Genomic DNA, 6,647 nt, shown 5'->3' with positions numbered 1-6,647 from the left:
AGTAACGCGCCTGAACTTCCCTCTGTACGAACCCGACCTTCGGGCTATCTACGTAACTGTGTATCCCCGCGCGAATTATTGTGATTAGTCATGTTCTATATGATGTTAGTGTAATCTAGAAACGTTTTTTAGCAACTAAATACCCATTTTAAATAGGAATCTCGCTCATTGGCGGATTTTGCACTCATGTCATGATGAACTCGTGTTTCTTGTAATTTTACTGCCTGAGTTGTTCGACCTGAACTTCCCCCTGTGCTAGGTTGAACTTCCGCCAACATTGCCCAAATGGGGCTTGCTATATACCGTTGGAAAGCTATGGACATGAGTATCATGATCCAAGTTAAATTTTGGGCAAAATGTAAGCGATTTAAGAGCAGTTTTGAAAACCGTTTTTTCTTCATACAAAAAATGTGAATTGTATTTTCGATCGCATTTCCAAACTGTCTATCGGGATGAGGCAAATAATATGGCGTTGGAAAGCTGCTGCAAAACCGCTCCTTCCACATGTTGAAAGTTTTCTCTAATTCCCTATAGTTAAAGAGTAATTTGGAAAATCATAAAATTTCACAAACCGAAGAGCCGAGTTTGTATTTTTGATGTCATTTCTAAACGGCTAATCCAATTGAGGCAAATGATATTGCGTTGGAAAGCTTATGAACATGTGCTACTTTTTCATGTTGAAAGTTTTTTCCTAATTTTGAACGGTTTAAAAGTAATTTAGAAAACGGTACAAGTTCCACCGAGTTCGTATTTTCGAGCTAATTTTTTAATCGTACGTCTGAACGCAGCAAATGATATGGCGTTGAAAAGCTTAAACAAATGCGAAACTTTTTGTTATATATTGTTTCTCCCAATTCTTTACGATTTTAAGTCAGTTTCAAAAATGGCTTAAAACATATTTTCGTCGTAATTTCTACAAACATTGTAGGGATGGCACAAATAATATACTGTTGAAAAGCTACGGAAAATGCGAAATGTTTTCATGTTGATGGTTTTCTCTTATTCCTGGCGGTTTTCATGTAATTTCAAAAACGGCAGGATCATTCATTCTGTCATTATCGTGAAACAGATTCTTCGAAAATGCATCATGTGAAGAACTTGAACTTCTCGGCATGTCTACTTGAACTTCACTCTGTTTTTCATGTGTTTTTTTGCCCGTAGCTCTCCATCCACTCACGAGAATACTCACCGGAATTGAGCAAGTGATATACCGGTGGAAAGCTGCAAACACGCAACTTTCCCGTGTTGATCATTTTTTCATACTCGCGACGGTTTTAAAAGTTTTTCATCTCAAATTCATTCAGGGTTGTAGTTGAACTTCCTACTGTTTTCACGTTGAACTTCTGTGATGTATTTTCGTTTGTAATTTTCTCAATCCATTTGTCAGTGTTACACAAAATATATTCCTTTTGTACAAATCTCTTTTACAATAATTTTTTTAACTTTCTCCTACCGAGGACTTGAACTTATAACTACAAAAAATTTGGATATTGCATTTTTATTCACTTTTCTCATATTAAACACACACCATGTAGTACATAACTTTTTCCATTTTTGTAATCTGAATTTTTTATTTTATTTTTGAAATCAAATTGCTCCCAAATAATAACTCAACTTCTTTGTGGATTGAGAGAATTATTTTAAAGTGCAAAAAAAAACAATTTCTTTTTTGTGTTTTCGAACATGGAAATACAAGGTGAATCTCTCTCGCAAGAATTTTTGAACTTCCCCGGACAAAGCACGTGAACTTCTTGCAACAAACTTTTTAAGATTTTTATTTTTTATTCTTATATTCTTACCTGAAACGCATTCCGTGTAGTAGTTGAACTTCTCGTTGTTTTCACTTTGAACTTCTATCACCTATTTTTGTTCAATCTCTCTCACAAGAATTTTTGAACTTTCTCGGGCCAAGCACTTGAACTTCTAGAAACAAAACTTTTAGGCTTTGCTTTTTCAATCTTTTTTTAATACAAAATGCACATCGTGTAGTACGTGATCTTCTGGCAGTTATCAATCTGAACTTTTGAGATCATACATTCTGCCTTCTGAGATCAAACTTTTAGGTTGAACTTCTAGAGCTGTTCTGTTTGAACTTCACTCTGTTTTTCACGTGCTGTTTTTTGTCCGTAACTCCCAACCACTTACCAGAATTGAGCAAATGACATACCGATGGAACATTGTTGAAAACACGCAACTTTTCCGCGTTGATCATTTTTTTCATACTCGTGATGGTTCAAAAGAATTTTTTCAATACATAAAAACGTGTTTTAATTGGTATACATGAAACTTTTAAACCGTACATCGGAATGTAGCATATAATACACCGTTGGAAAGCTTATGAATAGGAGCAACTTTTTCATGTAGACAGGTGTTACGAATTCATTGATGTTTGAGACCAGTTTTAAAAATGGCAAAAATGTTGTTGTTTTTTCCTCTTTTTTAACATATAATTGAAGGTCAGAGTCTCGTAATATAATCTTTGAATCGTGCAGGGTGGAGCACATGAACTTCTTGCAACAAACGTTTTAGGCTTTTAATTTTATATTCTTTTATTCTCATCTGAAATGCATTCCGTATAGTAGTTGAACTGCTTGCTGTTTTCATATTGAACTTCGGCCACATATTTTTGTTTGTAATTTGTCGCCCGTTCCTCAGAGTTCAACTAATGATAAATCCTTAGAGACTTGTTGAAAAGACGCAACTTTTTTCTAAAACGGTTAAGCTTTTATTTTTGAACAACATACATCAATTTATATTAACCATTTGTTTTTCGAATATACGATACACCCCTTGGAAAGTTGTTGAATAGAAAATAACTTTTTTCATCTAGAGTATTTTTGTTCCAAATTTGTAATAGATTGATAGAATTATTTTAAAACATGAGACACAACATCTTTTTTGTGTTTTTTGAACATGTAAACACACGTTGAACCTCTCTAACAAGAATTTTTGAACATCCGAGGGAAGATCACTTGAACTTCTAGCAAAATAATTAGACTTCTCCTTTTTACTCTTTTTTCTCGTATGAAACACACACCGTGCAGCATATGAACTTCTGGTTGTTATCACTTTGAACTTCTCCCTGTTTCACTTTAGTAAGGGAAAAATTTGAGTTTTTTATAGACATCAAACCGCTCTAACTTTTTTATTTGAACTTCTTTGTGTGTGTTTTTTAGAATTATGAAAATTTGAAGTTCTAGATTTTATTTCTTTTAGTACTAAGAAAATGTGAGTTTTTTATAAATAGTGAACTTCTCTATTTTTGTAAATTGGACTTCTTGGTTTTATTCTTAGAAAATATATAAATTTTAAATAAGAATCAAACATATTTTTTATATTGAACTTCATACTTTAATTTTTTTGCTACTTATAGAAAGAATTTGGGTTTTCTTTAAACTCTCCAATTTATTAAATTTAAACTTCTAGAGTTAATATTTTCTAGGTGATGCTTTGTTTTCTTTGTGGTATATAAACATCGCACTACTCTGTTATTCTAATTTGAATTTCTTGGTCTATCTTTTAGTAACTCAAGGAATCTGAGTTTTGTAATAAACATCAAACCGTTCTATTTTCTAAATTTGAACTACTAGTTTTTTTATAAAAAAGGGGAAAATTCATTTTTGAGCTAGTTAGTTATTTTAATTTGATCTTCTTGGATTCATTCATTGTAGTAACAAAAATATTATTTTCTTTTGTACTTTGTTTTTTATTTGAACTTCCAGTTTTCTTAGAAACTGGAATAATTGGATTATTTAAGAACATTGAACAACCCTATCATTTTTAATTTGAACTTCTTGAATTTTTTAGAAACACATAAAACAAATTATTTTAGCATTCGATCCTTTGTTTTATCACTAGCAGAATGTTCCTCTCGTATGTATTAACACAAGCACCTTTGTGTGCTACAAATGACATCCATGCACGAGGCACTCGAATCACAATATTAATAAATAATTTGGGTACAAATCAAGCAAAGAAATAAATAGTGAACACATGAAGTCATGCGCCCGTTAACCACAATGAAATAATACTAATGAGTACAAACTAATTTCACAAATCTGTACCATAGCATGGATCTCCCGTGGATATGTTCAGTTGTACCACTCAATGAAGAACGCATAACAAAAACTATAGGAGAGATCAACAGAGGTTAAGCGATAAAAATTCAAGCTTTTCCCCATAATTGCACTACACATGTTCAGATTTTTCACTAGTATTTTTAAGTGTGCTGCCGTCTGAACCTTTGACATTTCCTTCTTATATAAATGATCTTGAACCCCCTAGAAACTTGTGAGATGTGATCGCATCTCTCGAAAGCCATCGACCGCTTTAGAACAATTCCTGAAATCCTCTCACACCGTGCATAAAACTTGGCCTTCGGTCCCAATAATAATATTTTGGGATCCTTCTTCAATCGCCATCAACATTGTTGTCCCTGTCGGTCAGCTATCAACTTACGGTTCCGAACATACTAGCTTTGGCAAAATGTGTACGAACTGCTAAAGAAACTAAAGATCGTTGGCGAACAACATCGGGTAGTACTTTGTTGTCTTTGAACTTCATGGTTTCTTGATTCTGAACTTGCGATTTATTTAATTTTTTGTAGGGTGCAGGGAGACTGCCGGTGTTCGTAAGCCGGGCTTTGTTCCCTCAAGTAGTCGCGTCCACTGCCGCACAGGACGGTGAGCAGGGGAGGAAAGAGAGACAGACCTGGCAACAAGCACTATAAGATGATGAATACAATGAATCATCTACTTATAAGTTCAGCAAAAAAATATAAGCACATCAGACTATGTATGTCACAGCGTGAAGCAAAGGACAATCAAAGTGAACACTTAGCTACAATAGTTTTCTTACATATATGAACGCAAACACATCCTAGGCAAAGAAATGCTGGGAATATCTAAATCAAAACAGAAGCACTAGTAGATGTTGTGTTTCAATGCACTGCTACATCTCGTTTTTTTCTCCTTTTCTTTTCCTATTTTCTAGCCAATTATAAAGTGCTTATAGAAAAATTACAACTTTTCCCCACTCCACGATATAAGTGCTTGGGATGGAGGTATTTTGCGTAGTAAATAATTGGGAAAATAATAGAACATGAACAAAGAAAAATTAAACCAAAGGGAAACACGATTACACAACAGTTCTATCTTCAGCTAGCCATTTTATCAAACATGTCTTGTGCACCTTTTGGTTTGGCGCAAGAAACATAGGGAAGGAGGCGAGCAAGAGTAGATTGGAAAGGGAGTTGGCAGGACTGTGCTAGCAGTAGTTGTTGCTCCTTGTGTGTCACTGTGAAGCTGGAGTACAGATGGACGGCTTACCTCTTCATCAATGTGTGGGAGAAGTGGCTACGGTGTGGCACGCATGCGACGCGCGGGGTGTGGAGGCGCTGGGTGGAGCAGTTCGTGGCAGCGCGTGCGAGCAGTCCGTGGCAGCGCGTGCGAGCAGTCCATATACTACACATGCTCTGTATCTCCCTCTATTCTTGCTTATCCATCAAAATCAAGGCGTTGACTTCATTAGGAGAAAAACAAAACTAGCATTGGCAGAAAGCGTAGTAGTAGCATTAGCAAGAAAGGCTACCTCTTGCATCTTCAGGCTGGCGGAGCTTCACCCAGCAGCAGCTGGCCAGGACGAGATTGCGTGCACCCTGCGAGCCAGATCCCCGGAAGGTGGAGGTGGGCTTTGCGAGAAGGTCAACCAGCAGGTGAAGGTTCATGGGTTGGGGGCGGCGCGTCGGCATGTGGATGCGATGTGGAGTAGCAAGAACAAAAGATTGGATCAAGGAAGGGGCAAACAGAGTTTGCGATTGCAATAAAAATGAAACTAGCAAATTGAGGGGCTCGTCCTAGTTGTGGTTGTAGGCTCGATGGCCTTCTGCAGTGCTCCATCGAGGAAGCTGCCGGTCTCCTTCAGCTATGAGTCAGGGAGAGCAACCCCCGGTGACTGGACCATGGCGACGCATCCTGTCGGAGGCGCTCGGCCGGCATCGAGGGATAGCACGGGGAAGTGGAGGATCGCTGGGGCGGCGACTGATTTGCGTCGGGTGGCGGCCGACGCGCATGGGGGATCCCGTGGTGGCGGGGCAGGGTAGGGTGGCGGCGGCAGCGCGCGGGGTGGGGCGGTGACGGCGGCTCATGGTGCGCGAGGTAGGAGGTGATGCGCGGTGGGGCTGCGGCGGCGGCCTGTGGGGTGGGCGAGGTAGGAGGCGGCGCGGGGTGGGGCAGCGACGGAGGAGCGCGAGGTTGGGCGTGGAGTTGCGACGACGCGTGGGGGAGGGGGTGATTGCGCCGGCGGCCAGCGCAGGGGACGAGTGGTCGTGGGATGGAGGTTGGGGACGAGTTCATGTGCAGCTGCGGGTTGGTCATTTTTTTCTAATTCTCGGGAACAACTAGTCGTGCCCTATATAGGTCCAAACAGGATCCAAATAACTATTTTGATCCTGGGATCTATAAGGAGTGGCGTTTTGGCTCTCGGATCCAGGTGAACTCGAAATCTGAGCCGCTTAGACAAGCATGGGATGTATGCTATAGGTCACTGTCGAAGGAATACAAGAATTGAAAAAGATTTATACACTGCAGGGTCATAGTGTACGTACAAATGATTCATGACGGGGGAGCGGACAGACGTTGGCTCTGTTA

The 6,647-nt window shown here is 39.0% G+C and overlaps 1 long non-coding RNA gene across 1 annotated transcript; it reads right to left on the bottom strand.

The window, feature by feature from the left end:
* Positions 1 to 4,002: 4,002 nt before the first annotated feature.
* Positions 4,003 to 6,393, bottom strand: LOC125551334 (uncharacterized). Its single transcript, XR_007302447.2, has 3 exons — positions 5,590 to 6,393; positions 5,328 to 5,494; positions 4,003 to 4,710 (listed from the first exon to the last, which is right to left on the bottom strand). It is a non-coding gene; the product is annotated as an uncharacterized LOC125551334 (long non-coding RNA).
* Positions 6,394 to 6,647: the final 254 nt, after the last annotated feature.

Source organism: Triticum urartu, chromosome 4A (assembly GCF_056163025.1).
Source record: "Triticum urartu cultivar PI428250 chromosome 4A, HENAU_Tu73, whole genome shotgun sequence".
In the NCBI taxonomy this organism is placed as follows: Eukaryota; Viridiplantae; Streptophyta; class Magnoliopsida; order Poales; family Poaceae; genus Triticum; species Triticum urartu.
The sequence above is the reverse complement of the archived record's forward strand: the minus strand, read 5'-3'. Positions and strand labels throughout refer to the sequence as shown.